We start from the raw sequence: 24983 nt of genomic DNA on the forward strand, positions 1-24983 counted from the left end.
GGCTAAACTCACTGAATTCTCAAAACACAAAGGGCAAAACTCTCCAGTACTGCGAGATCTCTTATGTATGTGAGACAATCCAAATGCAATATAGCGCTGCATAATGTGAGTGTTGTTACTTTGTATTTTATATTGCTATACATTTCATAGTATCCTTTCAGTATAATTGCATTTTAACTTTGCACTTTCTTATATATATCTATATATCTCCAAAGAAAAAAGCAGGCACTCTCTGTGTTTTTAACACCAATGTTTTTAATCCGTAATCGTGACGTTTCGGGGTTTCAACCCTGTTACGGTTGCCTCCAGGCTGGCTGGAAGTTGGACCGTAGAAAAGGATGCTCCTAGCGCTCACCAAAGGATCATCAGCACCGTAGACACTATAACTACTGCGTAGCCACCATACGTAATGCAGACTCTATGAACCACCGCTGCTGGGCTGGTATCTCGCCATCTGCTCTGCGCCCTGGACCTACGACCAGGCTCCAGTAGGTGAACCTCTTCCTTCTGTACAGCGAAGCAGGATCAGGAACAAGAGCTCTTACAGGAGCTCAGTAGCTAAGGGAGTATATCGAGCATAGCAATCCCTGTAGTGATTATAGCTGTCCCCTGCAAACATGAGTCAAGGCTGCAAGTTAGAGGGTCAGAAAAGGTCTGATGTGCTGGAACACACAGCCTGCTTTTTATTGAGGTTACATGCAAAAAAGACACTCTCAGGGGGAGGCATAAAATCCCCAATCACACATTTGATACATTTAGATAGAGACAACGCCCGTTAACAGGCCACAACATTTCTTCAGCAGATAACAATGTTACAAACTGCTAAAACAAGTTACACACAATAAAACAATGCAGTCTGATTAGACAATGGGAATGTTTATCACTAAACTTAATTAGAGCTGATCCCAGCAAACTTGTATTTAGAATTGAACAAAATTAACTCTTAATGGCACACAATAAAAACTAATGCTTTTGTAACAGTGCTCCCTTTCTGTGGAACACTCTGCCTGTGTGGTACTTGGTTCAGTAAGCCCTATTTACTGAACCAAGTGGGAGAAGCCAGGGACAAGTTATTTTACAGGTCTGGGGACATAAGTCTTAAAGGGGTATTGTTCACCAAAGTCACAATATGTCCCCAGACGGTTCTTAAAGGGCCATACACACCCAATAAAAGTTAATGTTTTCAGGGGCACAATCTTCCAGGGGCCATAGTCATGAGGAAGGAGGCTGGCAAATAGGCTTCTCCAAAATCCAGGGAAGCAGGGCAATTTTCCATTTAAAGGGCCAGTTACAAATAGCAGTTTGTAACAAACCCCATCTTCAGACTTACATAATGTGCAGTGTAACATATGCAAACTTATATACCCTACTTACCCCAAGTGCTTTGTTAGCGGTAATCACACCTTGTGCGTTCCAGCGGTAGCCGCCCGGCACATAGCTAGCGTCATCAGAGCCGCCGTTTGTTGCCTAGTAACCCACCTCCAGAGGCAAATAACACCTTGTGTAAACAATATCATAACCCGGCGCATTTCATATGTCATCAGGGACGCCGTCTGTTGCCAGGCAACCTCTAAATCTAACAATGTTTTTTTATATGACAAAGTGAGATACCACCCATCTGTGAATTTAAAACCATAGGAAACAGTATGTCACTTCTTAAACTATTATACACAATTAACTTTCATTATTACTCTAAACTTAAACACTTTATGTGGCCACATATCATATCATATATAAAACATAACGCAGAAATTGGATCTATGTCAGCATCATATAGGGATTTTAACCCATTAAAGTTAAAAATATACTGTTCACTTCCTATTCTACATATAACTATTATAGCATGCCTAAAGAAAACAGTGCCAGTCCATTTTAACATTTAAACCCTTTGGTGTCAATGTATTCAGCTCAAATGTCCACCTTGCCTCTCTCTGCTGTACTGCCCATGTAGTTTATTCTACCTGGGTAAAACTAGCGACATAGTAAATAGTAAGGGTTTGTGTGTAAATTCAATCAAATGTTTCTCCAATATAAATGAAAAATGAATATATGTCAATTGGCAAATGCTTTAACCCGCCAAACAATCCTCCAACAAGGCAAAGACACTGCAGCACAACTTAAAGTAAATTGTAATACACACTTATTGGTAGACTCGGGCCTTTGTCGTGGTGGGAGGACCTCTGCTATTTCTGCTGTGCGAAGAGAGCAATACTCCCTACCTCCCTCACCATCTGTAACGGCGTGTCTCCAATCTGTGTTAGCTCCGTGTCAGCTTGTGCCTGATTCCTTGGCGCTCTGTGACATCAGCACTGGTGCCTGAAGCCTGTAAGAGGAAGCCAGTGGTACTGGCAAAATATCGTTCTGTGTCTTGAACGGAGTATACGGATCTGCTGAGAGGTTCAAGATGCAAAGAAAGGAAAAGTCGATCCACTCCCAAAAGGTAAAAACATCCAAACTTTAATAAAAAAATTCTTTAAAAACAGATGATGCCGGGGAGCACTTTACAGAGTATAATCCTAGCAGACATAGCACTGAGCTTACGCGTTTCGGCTTAGTAAGCCGTAATCATAGCCTGGTGTGCCAAGTCTTGTCATACATTTTAAAAGGCAAAGGTCATTCTACTATTGGCTAATAGTTTGAACCTATTAAAACAATTGAACGTCTGCTACGGATGATTTAACCCACTCAATACTGCATACAGAAAAAGAGCACACAGCTGTATTATCTAAATTCTTGATACAATGTTATGCTATTGAAGCCTTCGATATTATTGCCTATGTATTTCTATTACAACAAACCCATTTGAATTGTGATACGTCTTTCTATGGTACACACATCATTTTTATAGGTATATTATAGATTGTAAACTTTTATCACATTTAAGCTTGTTTTATAGAAATACATGTAAATATATATAATGTATTGGAAACACTGGACACTATTGGGCTTAAAAATTTCTAAGATAAGAAAACTCAATTATATATATCGTTGATTAAAACCCCAAATAATGATGGTAGATGCAACATGCAATACCAAGTACAAAATGAACATAAAATTAGAAACATGGAAAACATATTGAACATGTGAGACATATAGTTGTTGCCAAAAGAAGTATAGCTACAAGTATCCTAAAAACATTTGTAACTATAGTAACATGTTGTAGGACTATGATCATTGTACGAGTTGAAACTCAAGATAACCAAAAGGCATATGTCCACAACATACATAATGGAGCATAATATGTCACATTTATTCCCAGAAATTTATCTTGTCATATTTTGAATTTAAGCCTTTAGGTAGTCTTGTCTATAATTGGAAAATCCAAAAGATTTCTCTTTTAGCCAAAATGTGATCCAAGTTCCCACCCCTTGGTGGCAGCACTACCTTTTCAATAATACACCACTGAAAGGTGTTAAGTTTTCCTCCATGCTTGGTAGAAAGGTGCTGTACCAAGGGGGTGGTTGACTTGCCCACATTAATGGTAGACAAATGCTCCCTTATCCTACTTCTCATGTCCCTAGAGGTTAACCCTACATATTGCTGCTGACATTGGGTACAGGAAATGAGGTAGATCACATAACTCGATTTGCAATTTACACAGGACTGAATCCTGTATTCTTTCCCATTGATAGGAGATAAAGTTTTTGGTGACTTGTGTATAATCACATGGCTTGCAGCGGCTGCTGACACATTTATACATCCCTAGATGCCTCAGCCACGAACTGGTAGTACTCTGCACCTTACGCAATTGTGTTGGTGCCAAAATGTTACCCAGTGTAGTACTCTTTTTATATGAGCACCTGATTCCTTTCTCTACCAAAGTTACCAAATTATCGTCGGCAATTAGAATGGGAACATGTTTCTTTATGACATTACACACTGACTGGTATTGGGCACTGTATTGTGTAATAAAATATATACCTTCAAATTGTTTGTAGCTCTCTGCTTATTGGACAGTAGTGACTCCCTACTACATCTCTGGCCCTTTTTATATCATGCTATGGATACTTCCTTTCTTTAAGCCTTCTACTTAGTTCTTTTGCCTCAAATTCCCTATTGTTAGAGCAATTTCTCCTATTTCTTGAGAACTGACCTTTTTGCTATGGCATATCTGATTTGACGAGGGTGACTGCTCTTCCCATGTAACAAACGGTTACCAGAAATAGGTTTGCGGTACACACCTGTCTCTACCACTTCTCCCACTCTTCCTCTTAGAGTAAGATCCAAAAAGTTAATCTTAACTTTGTCAGTTTCAAATGTAAACTGCAATCCCACATCATTGTCATTAAGAAATTTGACAAACTCAGGTATAAGTCTGCAGTCACCCTTCCAGGCAAATAGCAGATCATCGATAAATCTGCGATATAATCTGATGTTACCTCTGAAGGGGTTGCTATCCCCAAAAATGCGGCACCGCTCCCACCTGCCAAGATATAAATTTGCATATGATGGGGCAAATTTTGCACCCATGGCTGTGCCGCACTTCTGAAGATAGCAAACCCCCTCAAACTTAAAATAGTTATGAGTTAGCAAAAATGAAACAGTCCTAACTATATACCTTTTGAAATTCAGACGAATAATCAGTGCACATATCAAGAAAAAAGGCAACGGCCTACACTCCCTTTTCATGCGGAATGGAGGAGTATAGCGCTACGGCATCAACTGTGAGCCATGCACTTGATTCCTCCCATTCCATGTTTTGTAATACGTTGATCACGTGTGGTATTTCTTAAATAAGCTGGTAACAATGTCACTAGGGGTTGAAGAATGGAGTCAACCCATTGTGAGAGATCCTCCAGAAGTGAGTCAATTCCACTCACAATGGGCCTCCCCTGGACCTGTGAAGGCTGAAGATGACTCTTTTGAAAATGTATCCGCTGCCCATGTTCCTCTAGAACTTAAAGATCTCCTTGCTGTAATGCTTGAGCACTGGATCTTGAAATCAAAAGTATATTGTCTGATGAATAAACCTCCTAGATGAAGCTCTGCAATGACAGGAACAAGCACCTTTGCGAATATTCGGGGAGCTGAAGAAATGCCAAAGGGCAAAGCTGCAAACTGGAAATAACTGCTTCCAACAGAAAAATTTAAATATATACGGTGGGCCACTGCAATGGGTATATGAAAGTATGCGTCCTTCAGTTCTATTGAAAGAAGAAAGTCTCCTAAGGGGATGAGATTCATGACAGATTAAGGATGCCTCAATCTTGAAGCTTTGTACTGTCAAACGTGTTCAGCTTTCGAAGAGTCCAGAACAGGTCTCCATGAACCGTCCTTTTTCTTTACCAAGAAGGAGGGATCGAACCCCTGATTCTGAAGACACTGTAATCTCCTGAATGACTTGAGAAAATTTTGTCTATAAACTGATAGATTTCTTGCAACTTGGAAGGATCTCTCGGTAGTGGCAATGTCTTTAAATAAGTTAGAGGAGGCTTTCTCTTGAAGTGGAGGTAATGACCGGTCTGAAGGAGATAAAGTACTCAAATGTCCAAAATAGTTGATGCCCAGACCTCTCTGAAACTGCAGTCTGCCACCTAGAGGCTGGACAGGCCAACCATCATTGTTTGTTCTGTTGCTGGGCCTGAAAGGATCTTCCCTGGCCTCTACTACTTAGTGTGGCTTTGACTCTTCCATTCCTGAAAATAAAAGGAATTTCTTCTTGATGAAGAATTGTAATTCTGATACTGTGACCACTGTCTATAGCCATATAAAGATCTCCTGTGAGACCTAGTAGCTTGAGGAAGAAAATGTCTCTTACCTCATCTTTCAGAGATCAAGTTTTCCCAACAGCTTACCAAATAACATATTTCCCCCCCCCCCCCCCCCCAGGAACACAAAAGAAAACAACCTTCATATCTAGGAGAAAAGGCATAAAATCTTTAGCTTCAGGAACATCTTGAAATAAATTAGTTGACTAAATAGCAGCAGCCTTAAAAGAAAAAGCCAATAAAGGGTAAAAACAAATGGCACCTTGCTTGCTTTTTATGCATAGCCTCTCTAACATTACCTGCGCCATCAGTAAGATCATTGTTGTATCTATTTTTAGGGGGTTTAGCAAACTGATTATTCTGAGCTTTTGCTAATGGAAAAGACTTTGTAAATGTTATCAGAAATGCTGAGTTGTCTTTCGTTCTTAGCAAATATAGACAGAGAATCAATGCTAATAACTTGTCATTTCCTTATTACTGTATATTAGATATGAAACTTCATTGAATATTAATTGTGGAGAATAAACTGTTTTTGTTTACAGCACCTAGAGTATTATCAGTGAGGCTACTGAACAAAAAGTGTACACATATTATCACTCTGCTACACCATGTTGTAAGTGGACTTCATCATTGTTTAATGTAAAAATAAATGATTATATTGTGATATCCTTCCGCATTGCAGAGAGGCAACTCTAAAACATAACTTTTATTGAAATAAATAAAATAAAAAAATTATGGGAAAAAATAATGCTTTAAAATCACCTGAGTTCTGTATGTTTGTTAAAGGGACGGTCTACTCCAGAATAAAGATAATCCCTTTATTACCCATTACCCAGTTTTACATAACCAACACTGTTATAGAAATACATTTTTTACTTTTGATTACCTTGTATCTAAGCCCCTGCAGACTGCCCCCTTATTTTAGTTCTTTTGACAGACTTTCATGACTAATGCCCTCTAGCTGTAAAGACTGTCAGTGCTTTCAGATAAGAGGCGGTTTTAACTTTTCATAGGTACCTGTGTGTACGTATAGCGCCATACGCGAGTATAATGTAGTGTTTTACATCCCTTTGTGCGTAGCGTAATTTCTTTCCAATAGCATGGAGAGTCCACAAATCCATTCTAATTACTAATGGGAATTTAACTCCTGGCCACCAGGAGAAGGCAAAGAACACCCCAGCAAAGCTATAAGTATCCCTCTCACTTCCCATAATCCCCAGTCATTCTTTGCCTTTGTGTATCTAGGTGTGCGAAGATGGTGCTCTGAAGATTAAATGTTATACTTTAATGGGTAGTTTCCCTGCAAGCAAGGATTGGGGTATTGCTGTGTCCATGTAATCATCTTTAGTAAGAGTTATGGTAGCTGTTGGAGGAAAAGCAAGGACTACCTCTCTGACCTACAACAATTTATGCTAAGCCCTATATAGAAAACACAGGGTTGGTTACTCTGCTTTTCCTTTTCTCCAGGTACCTGTTAGAAGTCGTCTGGATTTGTCAGACCTGAGATGCTGGGTCTGCCCTTCAGCAGGAGCTCCAAAGGTAAGTGCTTATTTTCCTTCTTAGGTAAGAAGGCTCAAGCACATTAGGGGTTAATTCCCTCTCTGAATGTTAATGGAGCCTGGGGACATTTATTATAAATCCATTCATTGTGGGCAGTATAAGCAGGACACTAGTGTAATAACTTGTGTGTATTCACTAAGTTCATGTGACTGAGGCTGTCAGGGTTTTTTTTTGGCATTAAACAGGTGTTAGAGAAGGTGTAAGGTGTTTAGTGCACTTTTCATATTTCTCTTGTAAGGTGTATCCAGTCCACGGATCATCCATTACTTGTGGGATATTCTCATTCCCTACAGGAAGTTGCAAGAGGATCACCCACAGAAGAGCGGTCTATATAGCTCCTCCCCTAACTGCCATATCCAGTCATTCTCTTGCAACTCTCAACAAGCATGGAGGTAGTAAGAGAGAAGTGGTGAAAGTAGTTGTTTTTTTGCTTCAATCAAAAGTTTATTTTTAAATGGTACCGGAGTTGTACTATTTTATCCCAGGCAGAAAATAGAAGAAGAATCTGCCTGTGATTTCGATGATCTTAGCAGGTTGTAACTAAGATCCATTGCTGTTCTCACACATAACTGAAGAGAGAAGTAACTTCAGCTGGGGAATGGCGTGCAGGGTATCCTGCTATGAGGTATGTGCAGTTAAAACGTTTTTCTAGAGATGTAAATGCTAGAAAATGCTGCTGATACCAGATTTATGTAAGGTAAGCCTGAATACAGTGATTTAATAACGACTGGTATCATGCTTACTTTTAGAGGTAATACTCTTATAAATTTGCAATATAAAACGTTTGCTGGCATGTTTAAGCGTGTTTATATATGCTTTGGTGATAAAACTTTATTGGGGCCTATTTTTTCCACATGGCTGACTTAAATTTGCCTAGAAACAGTTTCCACTGTTTTAACATGAGTGGGAGGGGCCTATTTTGGCGCTTTATTGCGCAGCAAAAATTACAGACTGAGACATCCAGCTTCCTCCAGGAGTCCCCTGAATGCTATAGGATATCTCTAAAGGGCTCAGAGGCTTTCCAAAGTCATTTATTTGGGAAGGTAGGGCCACAGCACAGCTGTGGCAGTTGGTTGGGACTGTTAAAAAAAAAAGTATCGTTTTTTTTAACCGTTTTTGAACTAAGGGGTTAATCATCCATTTGCAAGTGGGTGCAATGCTCTGCTAGTTTATTATACACACTGTAAAAATTTCGTTTGATTTACTGCCTTTTTTTCACTTTTTCAAATTCTGACAATTTGTTTCTCTTAAAGGCACAGTACCATTTTTATTTTTTGCTTGTTAACTTGATTTAAAGTGTTTTCCAAGCTTGCTGGTCTCATTGCTAGTATGTTTAAACATGTCTGACATAGAGGAAAATCCTTGTTCATTATGTTTAAAAGCCATGGTGGAACCCCCTCTTAGAATGTGTACCAAATGTACTGATTTCACTTTAAGCAATAAAGATCATATTCTGTCTTTAAAAAATTTATCACCAGAGGAATCTGACGCGGGGGAAGTTATGCCGACTAACTCTCCCCACGTGTCAGATCCTTTGACTCCCGCTCAAGGGACTCACGCTCAAATGGCGCCAGGTACATCTAGGGCGCCCATAGCGTTTACTTTACAAGACATGGCGGCAGTCATGGATAATACACTGTCAGCGGTATTAGCCAGACTACCTGAATTTAGAGGAAAGCGAGATAGCTCTCGAGTTAGAAGAAATACAGAGCATACTGACGCTTTAAGAGCTATGTCTGATACTGCCTCAAAATATGCAGAAGCTGAGGAAGGAGAGCTTCTTTCTGTGGGTGATGTTTCTGACTCAGGGAAGATGATTCAACCTGATTCTGATATGTCTACATTTAAATTTAAGCTTGAACACCTCCGCGTGTTGCTCAGGGAGGTTTTAGCTGCTCTGAATGACTGTGATACAATTGCAGTGCCAGAGAAATTGTGTAGACTGGATAAATACTATGCAGTGCCGGTGTGCACTGATGTTTTTCCAATACCTAAAAGGTTTACAGAAATTATTACTAAGGAATGGGATAGACCAGGTGTGCCGTTCTCTCCCCCTCCTATTTTTAGGATAATGTTTCCAATAGATGCCACCACACGGGACTTATGGCAGACAGTCCCTAAGGTGGAGGGAGCAGTTTCTACCCTAGCAAAGCGTACTACTATCCCTGTCAAGGACAGTTGTGCTTTCTCAGATCCAATGGATAAAAAGTTAGAGGGTTACCTTAAAAAAATGTTTATTCAACAAGGTTTTATCCTACAGCCCCTTGCATGCATTGCGCCTGTCACTGCTGCTGCGGATTTCTGGTTTGAGTCTCTGGAAGAGGCTTTACAGGTAGCGACTCCATTGGATGACATACTTAACAAGCTTAGAGCACTTAAGCTAGCCAATTCTTTTGTTTCTGATGCCATTGTTCATTTGACTAAACTAACGGCTAAGAATTCTGGTTTTGCTATCCAGGCGCGCAGGGCGCTATGGCTTAAATCATGGTCAGCTGACGTCACTTCAAAGTCTAAGCTGCTTAACATTCCCTTCAAGGGGCAGACCCTATTCGGGCCTGGTTTGAAGGAGATCATTGCTGATATCACTGGGGGAAAAGGTCATGCCCTTCCTCAGGATAGGTCCAAATTAAGGGCCAAACAGTCTAATTTTCGTGCCTTTCGAAACTTCAAGGCGAGTGCGGCAAAACAAGAGGGAACTTTTGCTCAGTCCAAGTCGGTCTGGAGACCTAACCAGACCTTGAACAAAGGTAAGCAGGCCAAAAAGCCTGCTGCTGCCTCTAAGACAGCATGAAGGAACGGCCCCCTATCCGGTAACGGATCTAGTAGGGGGCAGACTTTCGCTTTTCGCCCAGGCTTGGGCAAGAGATGTCCAGGATCCCTGGGCGTTGGAAATTATATCCCAGGGATATCTTCTGGATTTCAAAGCTTCCCCTCCAAAAGGGAGATTTCACCTTTCACAATTATCTGCAAACCAGATAAAGAGAGAGGCATTCTTACACTGTGTACAAGACCTCCTAGTTATGGGAGTGATAAATCCAGTTCCAAAGGAGGAACAGGGACAGGGATTTTTCTCAAATCTGTTTGTGGTTCCCAAAAAAGAGGGAACCTTCAGACCAATTTTAGATCTCAAGATCTTAAACAAATTCCTCAGAGTTCCATCATTCAAGATGGAGACTATTCGTACCATCCTACCTATGATCCAGGAAGGTCAATATGACTACAGTGGATTTGAAGGATGCTTATCTTCACATTCCGATACACAAAGACCATCGGTTTCTCAGGTTTGCCTTCCTAGACAGGCATTACCAGTTTGTAGCTCTTCCCTTTGGATTAGCTACAGTCCCAAGAATTTTTACGAAGGTTCTGGGGTCGCTTCTGGCGGTCCTAAGACCAAGGGTTCATAGCAGTGGCCCCTTATTTAGACGACATCCTGATACAAGCGTAAAACTTCCAAATTGCCAAGTCTCATACGGACATAGTGCTGGCATTTCTGAGGTCGCATAGGTGGAAAGTGAACGAGGAAAAGAGTTCTCTATCCCCCCTCACAAGAGTTTCCTTCCTAGGGACTCTGATAGATTCTGTAGAAATGAAGATTTACCTGACGGAGACCAGGTTATCAAAGCTTCTAAATTCCTGCCGTGTTCTTTATTCCATTCCTCGCCCTTCGGTGGCTCAGTGCATGAAAGTAATCGGCTTAATGGTAGCGGCAATGGACATAGTGCCGTTTGCCCGCCTACATCTCAGACCGCTGCAACTCTGCATGCTCAGTCAGTGGAATGGGGATTACACAGATTTGTCCCCTCTATTAAATCTGGATCAAGAGACCAGGGATTCTCTTCTCTGGTGGCTATCTCGGGTCAATCTGTCCAAAGGTATGACCTTTCGCAGGCCAGATTGGACAATTGTAACGACAGATGCCAGCCTTCTAGGCTGGGGAGCAGTCTGGAACTCCCTGAAGGCTCAGGGATCGTGGACTCAGGAGGAGACACTCCTTCCAATAAACATTCTGGAACTGAGAGCGATATTCAATGCTCTTCAGGCTTGGCCTCAGCTAGCGACAATGAGGTTAATCAGATTTCAGTCGGACAACATCACGACTGTGGCTTACATCAACCATCAAGGGGGAACAATGAGTTCCCTGGCGATGTTAGAAGTCTCCAAGATAATTCGCTGGGCAGAGATTCACTCTTGCCACCTATCGGCTATCCATATCCCAGGTGTAGAGAACTGGGAGGCGGATTTTCTAAGTCGTCAGACTTTTCATCCGGGGGAGTGGGAACTCCATCCGGAGGTGTTTTCACAATTGATTCATCGTTGAGGCAAACCAGAACTGGATCTCATGGCGTCTCGCCAGAACGCCAAGCTTCCTTGTTACAGATCCAGGTCCAGGGATCCCAAGGCGACGCTGATAGATGCTCTAGCAGCGCCTTGGTCCTTCAACCTGGCTTATGTGTTTCCACCGTTTCCTCTGCTCCCTCGTCTGATTGCCAAAATCAAGCAGGAGAGAGCATCAGTGATCTTGATAGCGCCTGCGTGGCCACGCAGGACTTGGTATGCAGATCTGGTGGACATGTCATCCTTTCCACCATGGACTCTGCCTCTGAGACAGGACCTTCTACTTCAGGGTCCGTTTAACCATCCAAATCTAATTTCTCTGAGACTGACTGCCTGGAGATTGAACGCTTGATTTTATCAAAGCGTGGCTTCTCCGAGTCAGTCATTGATACCCTAATTCAGGCACGAAAGCCTGTCACCAGGAAAATCTATCATAAGATATGGCGGAAATATCTTTACTGGTGTGAATCCAAGGGTTACTCATGGAGTAAAGTTGGATTCCCAGGATATTATCTTTTCTCCACGAAGGATTGGAAAAAGGATTGTCAGCTAGTTCTTTAAAGGGACAGATTTCTGCTCTGTCTATTCTTTTGCACAAGCGTCTGGCGGATGTTCCAGACGTTCAGGCTTTAGTTAGAATCAAGCCTGTGTTTAAACCAGTTGCTCCGCCATGGAGATTAAATTTGGTTCTTAAAGTTCTTCAAGGGGTTCCGTTTGAACCTCTTCATTCCATAGATATTAAGCTTTTATCTTGGAAAGTTCTTTTTTTTGGTAGCTATTTCCTCGGCTCGTAGAGTTTCAGAGTTATCTGCCTTACAATGTGATTCTCCTTATCTGATCTTCCATGCAGATAAGGTAATTCTGCGCACCAAACCTGGGTTTTTACCTAAGGTGGTATCTAATAAGAATATCAATCAGGAGATTGTTGTTCCATCATTGTGTCCTAACCCTTTAAAGAAGGAACGTCTATTACACAATCTTGACGTGGTTCGTGCTTTAAAGTTTTATTTACAAGCTACTAAAGATTTTCGTCAAACATCTGCATTGTTTGTTGTCTACTCTGGACAGAGAAAAGGCCAAAAGGCTTCGGCAATTTCTCTTTTGCTTTGGCTAAGAAGTATAATACACTTTAGCTTATGAGACTGCTGGCCAGCAGCCTCCTGAAAGGATTACAGCTCATTCTACTAGAGCTGTGGCTTCCACATGGGCCTTTAAAAATGAGGCTTCTGTTGAACAGATTTGCAAGGTGGCGACTTGGTCTTCGCTTCATACTTTTTCAAAATTCTACAAATTTGATACTTTTGCTTCTTCGGAGGCTATTTTTGGGAGAGAGATTTTACAGCCAGTGGTACCTTCCGTTTAAGTACCTGCCATGTCCCTCCCTTCATCCGTGTACTTTAGCTTTGGTATTGGTATCCCACAAGTAATGGATGATCCGTGGACTGGATACACCTTACAAGAGAAAATATAATTTATGCTTACCTGATAAATTTATTTCTCTTGTGGTGTATCCAGTCCACGGCCCGCCCTGTCATTTTAAGGCAGGTATTTTTTAACTTTAAACTACAGTCACCACTGCACCCTATGGTTTCTCCTTTCTCTGCTTGTTTTCGGTCGAATGACTGGATATGGCAGTTAGGGGAGGAGCTATATAGACAGCTCTGCTGTGGTTGATCCTCTTGCAACTTCCTGTTGGGAATGAGAATATCCCACAAGTAATGGATGATCCGTGGACTGGATACACCACAAGAGAAATAAATTTATCAGGTAAGCATAAATTATGGGGGGTTTTTTGTTCTATAGCGCAGCATACTTTCGTGCACTTTCTCTGATGGTGCACTTTTTCTGATGCAGTCACGTGACGACCGCACGTCTGCTTGAACGGCGGGTAGCGGTTATATCCATAGCTCTCAGGGTGCAGAATGTTTATCGGAACGAGTGCGGCAAATCTTGTGTTTATTTAGGAGGTGGTGAGTCTACTCCAGCAATGGCTGGGAGTATAGCGGTGACATTTTTTATTTTTGTTTCAGCTTTTCAGCTTAATAGGGCTCCTATATCAGCTTGTTGTTAACGCTGCTGGTGTTTATTTCTTATGTTTCTGAGTTTACTTATATGGACACTATGGAAAAGGATCAAAATGTAACCGTTAATTTTGATATATGTTTACATTGTTTAGAGGCACAAGTGATTCCTCCTGTGCAATTTTGCTCCACTTGCTTGTCAAATATGCTGCAGTCAAAAAATAAAGATTCCGTTTTTCCTCAAAAGTTTAACCCCTCAGAGCCCTCTGCCTCTCAGGAGAGTAGTCTGTTACCCTAGACATGCCTCTGCTTTCTCCTCAGTCCTGTCGCTAGCAGCCACACAAGCATTGCCCTGTGGTTCTACTCAGTCTATCCCTGTGGGTGTATATTTACCCTGAGTGCCTTACCTATCTTGGGTAAGAGAAAAATAAAATCTAAAAATATTTCCTCTAAAACAGGGATGTCTTCTAACACCAAAGCTGCCTTGGTCAGTTTATCCCAATTATCTGAGGATGATCATTCTTCAGCTGCCTCTGAGGGCCAAATCTCTGAATCAGATTCTACTGTGATGAGTACTGTAGACTCAGAGGTTAGTTTTAGATTTAAGCTTGAGAACCTCAGTTTACTTAAGGAGGTTTTAGCTACTCAGGAGTCTCAGTAACTGTAGGTTCTGAATCCTCCAAAGGTTAATAATTTGGACAGGGTTTTTGATGTCAAGCCTAGATCTGTGGAAGTGTTTCTTGTTCCAGATCGTATGTCATATTATTTCTCAGGAATGGGAGAAATCGGGTGTTCCTTTTACCCCATCTCCTGTTTTTAAGAAAATGTTTTCTGTTGCGGACTCTGTGTATAACCTTTGTCATACTATTCCTAAGTGGATGGAGCTATATTCCCATTGGCTAAGAGCACTAAGATTCCTCTGGAGGATAGTACCTCTTAAGGACTCCATGGATAGGAAATTGAGGGGTACGTAAGGAAGATTTTTCTTAACCAAGTTCTGCTATGGCAACCGGTGGCTAGTATGGTGGTGGTTGCTGGTGTGGCGTCATATTGTTGTGACTCCTTATCTGAACTAATTTTGGATGAGACTACTGTGGAGGAGATTCAAGACAGGATCAAGGCATTAACACTGGCAAATACCTTTTTCTCCAACATAGGTGTGTCCGGTCCACGGCGTCATCCTTACTTGTGGGATATTCTCTTCCCCAACAGGAAATGGCAAAGAGCCCAGCAAAGCTGGTCACATGATCCCTCCTAGGCTCCGCCTACCCCAGTCATTCTCTTTGCCGTTGTACAGGCAACATCTCCACGGAGATGGCTTAGAGTTTTTTAGTGTTTAACTGTAGTTTTTATTATTCAATCAAGAGTTTGTTATTTTGAAATAGTGCTGGTATGTACTATTTACTCAGAAACAGAAAAGAGATGAAGATTTCTGTTTGTATGAGGAAAATGATTTTAGCAACCGTCACTAAAATCCATGGCTGTTCCACACAGGACTGTTGAGAGCAATTAACTTCAGTTGGGGGAACAGTGAGCAGTCTCTTGCTGCTTGAGGTATGACACATTCTAACAAGACGATGTAATGCTGGAAGCTGTCATTTTCCCTCTGGGATCCGGTAAGCCATGTTTATTACGATTGTAAATAAGGGCTTCAAAAAGGGCTTATTAAGACTGTAGACTTTTTTTGGGCTAAATCGATTGATTATTAACACATATTTAGCCTTGAGGAATCATTTTATCTGGGTATTTTGATATAATAATATCGGCAGGCACTGTTTTAGACACCTTATTCTTTAGGGGCTTTCCCAAAGCATAGGCAGAGCCTCATTTTCGCGCCGGTGTTGCGCACTTGTTTTTGAGAGGCATGGCATGCAGTCGCATGTGAGAGGAGCTCTGATACTTAGAAAAGACTTTCTGAAGGCGTCATTTGGTATCGTATTCCCCTTGGGGCTTGGTTGGGTCTCAGCAAAGCAGATACCAGGGACTGTAAGGGGTTAAAGTTCAAAACGGCTCCGGTTCCGTTATTTTAAGGGTTAAAGCTTCCAAATTTGGTGTGCAATACTTTTAAGGCTTTAAGACACTGTGGTGAAAATTTGGTGAATTTTGAACAATTCCTTCATGTTTTTTCGCATTTGCAGTAATAAAGTGTGTTCAGTTTAAAATTTAAAGTGACAGTAACGGTTTTATTTTAAAACGTTTTTTGTACTTGTTATCAAGTTTATGCCTGTTTAACATGTCTGAACTACCAGATAGACTGTGTTCTGAATGTGGGGAAGCCAGAATTCCTATTCATTTAAATAAATGTGATTTATGTGACAATGACAATGATGCCCAAGATGATTCCTCAAGTGAGGGGAGTAAGCATGGTACTGCATCATTCCCTCCTTCGTCTACACGAGTCTTGCCCACTCAGGAGGCCCCTAGTACATCTAGCGCGCCAATACTCCTTACTATGCAACAATTAACGGCTGTAATGGATAATTCTGTCAAAAACATTTTAGCCAAAATGAACACTTATCAGCGTAAGCGCGACTGCTCTGTTTTAGATACTGAAGAGCATGACGACGCTGATATTAATATTTCTGAAGGGCCCCTAACTCAGTCTGATGGGGCCAGGGAGGTTTTGTCTGAGGGAGAAATTACTGATTCAGGGAACATTTCTCAACAAGCTGAACCTGATGTGATTGCATTTAAATTTAAGTTGGAACATCTCCGCATTCTGCTTAAGGAGGTATTATCCACTCTGGATGATTGTGACAAGTTGGTCATCCCAGAGAAACTATGTAAAATGGACAAGTTCCTAGAGGTGCCGGGGCTCCCAGAAGCTTTTCCTATACCCAAGCGGGTGGCGGACATTGTTAATAAAGAATGGGAAAGGCCCGGTATTCCTTTCGTCCCTCCCCCCATATTTAAAAAATTGTTTCCTATGGTCGACCCCAGAAAGGACTTATGGCAGACAGTCCCCAAGGTCGAGGGAGCGGTTTCCACTTTAAACAAACGCACCACTATACCCATAGAGGATAGTTGTGCTTTCAAAGATCCTATGGATAAAAAATTAGAAGGTTTGCTTAAAAAGATGTTTGTTCAGCAGGGTTACCTTCTACAACCAATTTCATGCATTGTCCCTGTCGCTACAGCCGCATGTTTCTGGTTCGATGAGCTGATAAAGGCGGTCGACAGTGATTCTCCTCCTTATGAGGAGATTATGGACAGAATCAATGCTCTCAAATTGGCTAATTCTTTCACCCTAGACGCCACTTTGCAATTGGCTAGGTTAGCGGCTAAGAATTCTGGGTTTGCTATTGTGGCGCGCAGAGCGCTTTGGTTGAAATCTTGGTCGGCTGATGCGTCTTCCAAGAACAAGTTACTTAACATTCCTTTCAAGGGGAAAACGCTGTTTGGCCCTGACTTGAAAGAGATTATCTCGGATATCACTGGGGGTAAGGGCCACGCCCTTCCTCAGGATCGGCCTTTCAAGGCAAAAAATAAACCTAATTTTCGTCCCTTTCGTAGAAACGGACCAGCCCAAAGTGCTACGTCCTCTAAGCAAGAGGGTAATACTTCTCAAGCCAAGCCAGCTTGGAGACCAATGCAAGGCTGGAACAAGGGAAAGCAGGCCAAGAAACCTGCCACTGCTACCAAGACAGCATGAAATGTTGGCCCCCGATCCGGGACCGGATCTGGTGGGGGGCAGACTCTCTCTCTTCGCTCAGGCTTGGGCAAGAGATGTTCTGGATCCTTGGGCGCTAGAAATAGTCTCCCAAGGTTATCTTCTGGAATTCAAGGGACTTCCCCCAAGGGGGAGGTTCCACAGGTCTCAGTTGTCTTCAGACCACATAAAAAGACAGGCATTCTTACATTGTGTAGAAGACCTGTTAAAAATGGGAGTGATTCATCCCGTTCCATTAAGAGAACAAGGGATGGGGTTCTACTCCAATCTGTTTATAGTTCCCAAAAAAGAGGGAACGTTCAGACCAATCTTAGATCTCAAGATCTTAAACAAGTTTCTCAAGGTTCCATCGTTCAAGATGGAAACCATTCGAACTATTCTTCCTTCCATCCAGGAAGGTCAATTCATGACCACGGTGGATTTAAAGGATGCGTATCTACATATTCCTATCCACAAGGAACATCATCGGTTCCTGAGGTTCGCATTCCTGGACAAACATTACCAGTTCGTGGCGCTTCCTTTCGGATTAGCCACTGCTCCAAGGATTTTCACAAAGGTACTAGGGTCCCTTCTAGCTGTGCTAAGACCAAGGGGCATTGCTGTAGTACCTTACTTGGACGACATTCTGATTCAAGCGTCGTCCCTTCCTCAAGCAAAGGCTCACACGGACATTGTCCTGGCCTTTCTCAGATCTCACGGATGGAAAGTGAACGTGGAAAAGAGTTCTCTATCTCCGTCAACAAGGGTTCCCTTCTTGGGAACAATAATAGACTCCTTAGAAATGAGGATTTTTCTGACAGAGGCCAGAAAAACAAAACTTCTAGACTCTTGTCGGATACTTCATTCCGTTCCTCTTCCTTCCATAGCTCAGTGCATGGAAGTGATCGGGTTGATGGTAGCGGCAATGGACATAGTTCCTTTTGCACGCATTCATCTAAGACCATTACAACTGTGCATGCTCAGTCAGTGGAATGGGGACTATACAGACTTGTCTCCGAAGATACAAGTAAATCAGAGGACCAGAGACTCACTCCGTTGGTGGCTGTCCCTGGACAACCTGTCACGAGGGATGACATTCCGCAGACCAGAGTGGGTCATTGTCACGACCGACGCCAGTCTGATGGGCTGGGGCGCGGTCTGGGGATCCCTGAAAGCTCAGGGTCTTTGGTCTCGGGAAGAATCTCTTCTACCGATAAATATTCTGGAACTGAGAGCGATATTCAATGCTCTCAAGGCTTGGCCTCAGCTAGCGAGGGCCAAGTTCATACGGTTTCAATCAGACAACATGACAACTGTTGCGTACATCAACCATCAGGGGGGAACAAGGAGTTCCCTGGCGATGGAAGAAGTGACCAAAATCATTCTATGGGCGGAGTCTCACTCCTGCCACCTGTCTGCTATCCACATCCCAGGAGTGGAAAATTGGGAAGCGGATTTTCTGAGTCGTCAGACATTGCATCCGGGGGAGTGGGAACTCCATCCGGAAATCTTTGCCCAAGTCACTCAGCTGTGGGGCATTCCAGACATGGATCTGATGGCCTCTCGTCAGAACTTCAAAGTTCCTTGCTACGGGTCCAGATCCAGGGATCCCAAGGCGGCTCTAGTGGATGCACTAGTAGCACCTTGGACCTTCAAACTAGCTTATGTGTTCCCGCCGTTTCCTCTCATCCCCAGGCTGGTAGCCAGGATCAATCAGGAGAGGGCGTCGGTGATCTTGATAGCTCCTGCGTGGCCACGCAGGACTTGGTACGCAGATCTGGTGAATATGTCATCGGCTCCTCCTTGGAAGCTACCTTTGAGACGAGACCTTCTTGTTCAGGGTCCGTTCGAACATCCGAATCTGGTTTCACTCCAGCTGACTGCTTGGAGATTGAACGCTTGATCTTATCGAAGCGAGGATTCTCAGATTCTGTTATCGATACTCTTGTTCAGGCCAGAAAGCCTGTAACTAGAAAGATTTACCACAAAATTTGGAAAAAATATATCTGGTGGTGTGAATCTAAAGGATTCCCTTGGGACACGGTTAAGATTCCTAGGATTCTATCCTTCCTTCAAGAAGGATTGGAAAAAGGATTATCTGCAAGTTCCCTGAAGGGACAGATTTCTGCCTTGTCTGTGTTACTTCACAAAAAGCTGGCCGCTGTGCCAGATGTTCAAGCCTTTGTTCAGGCTCTGGTTAGAATTAAGCCTGTTTACAAACCTTTGACTCCTCCTTGGAGTCTCAATTTAGTTCTTTCAGTTCTTCAGGGGGTTCCGTTTGAACCCTTACATTCCGTTGATATTAAGTTATTATCTTGGAAAGTTTTGTTTTTAGTTGCAATTTCTTCTGCTAGAAGAGTTTCAGAATTATCTGCTCTGCAGTGTTCTCCTCCTTATCTGGTGTTCCATGCAGATAAGGTGGTTTTACGTACTAAACCTGGTTTTCTTCCAAAAGTTGTTTCTAACAAAAACATTAACCAGGAGATTATCGTACCTTCTCTGTGTCCGAAACCAGTTTCAAAGAAGGAACGTTTGTTGCACAATTTGGATGTTGTTCGCGCTCTAAAATTCTATTTAGATGCTACAAAGGATTTTAGACAAACATCTTCCTTGTTTGTTGTTTATTCCGGTAAAAGGAGAGGTCAAAAAGCAACTTCTACCTCTCTCTCTTTTTGGATTAAAAGCATCATCAGATTGGCTTACGAGACTGCCGGACGGCAGCCTCCCGAAAGAATCACAGCTCATTCCACTAGGGCTGTGGCTTCCACATGGGCCTTCAAGAACGAGGCTTCTGTTGATCAGATATCTAGGGCAGCGACTTGGTCTTCACTGCACACTTTTACCAAATTTTACAAGTTTGATACTTTTGCTTCTTCTGAGGCTATTTTTGGGAGAAAGGTTTTGCAAGCCGTGGTGCCTTCCATTTAGGTGACCTGATTTGCTCCCTCCCTTCATCCGTGTCCTAAAGCTTTGGTATTGGTTCCCACAAGTAAGGATGACGCCGTGGACCGGACACACCTATGTTGGAGAAAACAGAATTTATGTTTACCTGATAAATTACTTTCTCCAACGGTGTGTCCGGTCCACGGCCCGCCCTGGTTTTTTTAATCAGGTCTGATAATTTATTTTCTTTAACTACAGTCACCACGGTACCATATGGTTTCTCCTATGCAAATATTCCTCCTTAACGTCGGTCGAATGACTGGGGTAGGCGGAGCCTAGGAGGGATCATGTGACCAGCTTTGCTGGGCTCTTTGCCATTTCCTGTTGGGGAAGAGAATATCCCACAAGTAAGGATGACGCCGTGGACCGGACACACCGTTGGAGAAAGTAATTTATCAGGTAAGCATAAATTCTGTTATTTGTGATGCCAGTATGCAGGTTGTATGCCTGAGTGTGAAAACATCAAGTCTTGCTATTCTATCTTGCAGACCCTTGTGGCTTAAGTCCTGGTCGGCAGACATGCTTTCCAAGTCTAGACTTCTCTCCCTTCCTTTTAGAGGGAAGATCTTGTTTGGATGCCATAATTTCCACTGTCACGGGTGGAAAAGGGGTTTTTCTTTTCCAAGATAAGATTAGACCTAGGGGTTGCCAAGCTTCTAATTTTCATTCCGCAATTTCAAGGAACAAAATTCCTCTTTTTTTCCAAGCCTGAACAGGCCAAGTCCTCCTGGAAACCTAACCAACCTTGGAATAAGGGCAAGCAGCCTTCTTCTGAGAACAAATCGGCATGAAGGATTCGCCCCCGGTCTGTTTGGATCAAGTAGGGGGCAGACTTTCTCTTTTTTAAAAGACTTGAATTTGATATGTTACTGATCCTTGGGTGGTGGAGGTGGTCTTTCACGGATACAAGATATGTTTCAAATCTTGACCTCAGAGAGGCAGATTTCTCCTGTGAAGGTTATCTGTAAACCAGGAAAAAAACATAATTTATGTAAGAACTTACCTGATAAATTCATTTCTTTCATATTAGCAAGAGTCCATGAGCTAGTGACGTATGGGATATACATTTCTACCAGGAGGGGCAAAGTTTCCCAAACCTCAAAATGCCTATAAATACACCCCTCACCACACCCACAAATCAGTTTAACGCATAGCCAAGAAGTGGGGTGATAAGACAAAAGTGCGAAAGCATAAAAAATAAGGAATTGGAATAATTGTGCTTTATACAAAAAAATCATAACCACCACAAAAAAGGGTGGGCCTCATGGACTCTTGCTAATATGAAAGAAATGAATTTATCAGGTAAGTTCTTACATAAATTATGTTTTCTTTCATGTAATTAGCAAGAGTCAATGAGCTAGTGACGTATGGGATAATGACTACCCAAGATGTGGATCTTCCACGCAAGAGTCACTAGAGAGGGAGGGATAAAATAAAGACAGCCAATTCCGCTGAAAATAATCCACACCCAAAATAAAGTTTTAAAATGAAAAAAACTGAAATTATAAGCAGAAGCATCAAACTGAAACAGCTGCCTGAAGTACTTTTCTACCAAAAACTGCTTCAGAAGAAGAAAATACATCAAAATGGTAGAATTTAGTAAAAGTATGCAAAGAAGACCAAGTTGCTGCTTTGCAAATCTGATCAACCGAAGCTTCATTCCTAAACGCCCAGGAAGAAGAAACTGACCTAGTAGAATGAGCTGTAATCCTTTGAGGCGGAGTTTTACCCGACTCAACATAAGCATGATGAATTAAAGATTTCAACCAAGATGCCAAAGAAATGGCAGAGGCCTTCTGACCTTTCCTAGAACCGGAAAAGATAACAAATAGACTAGAAGTCTTTCGGAAATTCTTAGTAGCTACAACATAATATTTCAAAGCTCTAACTACATCCAAAGAATGCAAAGATCTTTCCTTAGAATTCTTAGGATTAGGACACAATGAAGGCACCAAAATTTCTCTACTAATGTTGTTAGAATTCACAACCTTAGGTAAAAATTTAAAAGAAGTTCGCAACACCGCCTTATCCTGATGAAAAATCAGAAAAGGAGTCTCACAAGAAAGAGCAGATAATTCAGAAACTCTTCTAGCAGAAGAGATGGCCAAAAGAAACAAAACTTTCCAAGAAAATAGTTTAATGTCCAGTGAATGCATAGGTTCAAAAGGAGGAGCTTGAAGAGCCCCCAGAACCAAATTCAAACTCCAAGGAGGAGAAATTGACTTAATAACAGGCTTTATACAAACCAAAGCTTGTACAAAACAATGAATATCAGGAAGATTAGCAATCTTTCTGTGAAAAAGAACAGAAAGAGCAGAGATTTGTCCTTTCAAGGAACTTGCAGACAAACCTTTATCCAAACCATCCTGAAGAAACTGTAAAAATCTCTGAATTCTAAAAGAATGCCAGGGAAAATGATGAGAAAGACACCAAGAAATGTAAGTCTTCCAGACTTGATAATATATCTTCCTAGATACAGATTTACGAGCCTGTAACATAGTATTAATCACAGAGTCAGAGAAACCTCTTTGACTAAGAATCAAGCATTCAATCTCCATACCTTCAAATTTAAGGATTTGAGATCCTGATGGAAAAAAGGTCCTTGCGACAGAAGGTCTGGTCTTAACGGAAGAGTCCACGGTTGGCAAGAGGCCATCCGGACAAGATCCGCATACCAAAACCTGTGAGGCCGTGCTGGAGCCACCAGCAGAACAAACGAGCATTCCTTCAGAATCTTGGAAATTACTCTTGGAAGAAGAACTAGAGGTGGAAAGATATAGGCAGGATGATACTTCCAAGGAAGTGACAATGCATCCACTGCTTCCGCCTGAGGATCCCTGGATCTGGACAGATACCTGGGAAGTTTCTTGTTTAGATGAGAAGCCATCGGATCTATTTCTGGAAGTCCCCACATTTGAACAATCTGAAGAAAAACCTCTGGGTGAAGAGACCATTCGCCCGGATGTAACGTTTGGCGACTGAGATAATCCGCTTCCCAATTGTCTATACCTGGGATATGAACCGCAGAAATTAGACAGGAGCTGGATTCCGCCCATACCAGTATTCAAGATACTTCTTTCATAGCCAGAGGACTGTGAGTCCCTCCTTGATGATTGATGTATGCCACAGTTGTGACATTGTCTGTCTGAAAACAAATGAACGATTCTCTCCTTAGAAGAGGCCATGACTGAAGAGCTCTGAAAATTGCACGGAGTTCCAAAATACTGATTGGTAATCTCACCTCCTGAGATTCCCAAACCCCTTGTGCTGTCAGAGACCCCCAAACAGCTCCCCAACCTGTCAGACTTGCATCTGTTGAAATCACAGTCCAGGTCGGAAGAACAAAAGAAGCCCCCTGAACTAAACGATGGTGATCTGTCCACCACGTCAGAGTGTCGTACAATCTGTTTTAGAGATATCAATTGAGATATCTTTGTGTAATCCCTGCACCACTGGTTCAGCATACAAAGCTGAAGAGGTCGCATGTGAAAACGAGCAAAGGGGATCGCGTCCGATGCAGCAGTCATAAGACCTAGAATTTCCATGCATAAGGCTACCGAAGGGAATGATTGAGACTGAAGGTTTCTACAAGCTGAAACCAATTTCAGACGTCTTTTTTTCTGTTAGCGACAGAGTCATGGACACTGAATCTATCTGGAAACCTAAAAAGGTTACCCTAGTCTGAGGAATCAATGAACTCTTTGGTAAATTGATCCTCCAACCATGTTCTCGAAGAAACAATACAAGTTGATTCGTATGAGATTCTGCTAAAAGTGAAGACTGAGCAAGTACCAAGATATCGTCCAAATAAGGAAATACCACAATACCCTGTTCTCTGATTACAGATAGCAGGGCACAGAGAACCTTTGTAAAAATCCTTGGAGCTGTTGCTAGGCCAAACGGCAGAGCCACAAACTGGAAATGCTTGTCTAGAAAAGAGACTCTCAGAAACTGATAGTGATCTGGATGAATCGGAATATGCAGATATGCATCCTGTAAATCTATTGTGGACATATAATGCCCTTGCTGAACAAAAGGCAGGATAGTCCTTATAGTTACCATTTTGAATGTTGGTATCCTTGCATAACGATTCAATATTTTTAAATCCAGAACTGGTCTGAAGGAATTCTCCTCCTTTGGTACAATGAAGAGATTTGAATAAAACCCCAGCCCCTGTTCCAGAACTGGAACTGGCATAATTACTCCAGCCAACTCTAGATCTAAAACACATTTCAGAAATGCTTGAGCCTTCGCTGGATTTACTGGGACACGGGAAAGAAAAAATCTTCTTGCAGGAGGCCTTATCTTGAAGCCAATTCTGTACCCTTCTGAAACAATGTTCTGAATCCAAAGATATTGAATTGATCCAAATTTCTTTGAAAAATCGTAATCTGCCCCCTACCAGCTGGGCTGGAACGAGGGCCGCACCTTCATGTTGACTTGGAGCTGGCTTTGGTTTTCTAAAAGGCTTGGATTTATTCCAGACTGGAGATGGTTTCCAAACTGATACCGCTCCTGAGGGTGAAGGATCAGGCTTTTGTTCCTTATTGTGACGAAAGGAACGAAAACGATTATTAGACCTAAATTTACCTTTAGATTTTTTATCCTGTGGTAAAAAAGTTCCTTTCCCCCCAGTAACAGTTGAAATAATAGAATCCAACTGTGAACCAAATAATTTATTACCCTGGAAAGAAAGGGAAAGCAAAGTTGACTTAGAAGACATATCAGCATTCCAAGTTTTAAGCCATAAAGCTCTTCTAGCTAAAA

General features: G+C 42.1%; 1 protein-coding gene across 3 annotated transcripts in view; it reads left to right on the forward strand.

Annotated features, from left to right (window-relative positions):
• Positions 1–24983, forward strand: part of SRF (serum response factor) — a 135902-nt gene that overhangs the window by 100575 nt on the left and 10344 nt on the right. The window contains exon 7 of one of the 3 annotated variants that reach the window (XR_008402140.1): positions 6251–6321. The exons of the other annotated variants lie outside the window; for them this stretch is intronic. The gene's annotated coding sequence lies outside the window, so the exon portion shown is untranslated. The remainder of the gene's footprint in view (positions 1–6250; positions 6322–24983) is intronic. 3 annotated transcript variants of the gene reach the window in all.

This window comes from Bombina bombina, chromosome 4 (assembly GCF_027579735.1).
Source record: "Bombina bombina isolate aBomBom1 chromosome 4, aBomBom1.pri, whole genome shotgun sequence".
NCBI lineage: Eukaryota > Metazoa > Chordata > Amphibia > Anura > Bombinatoridae > Bombina > Bombina bombina.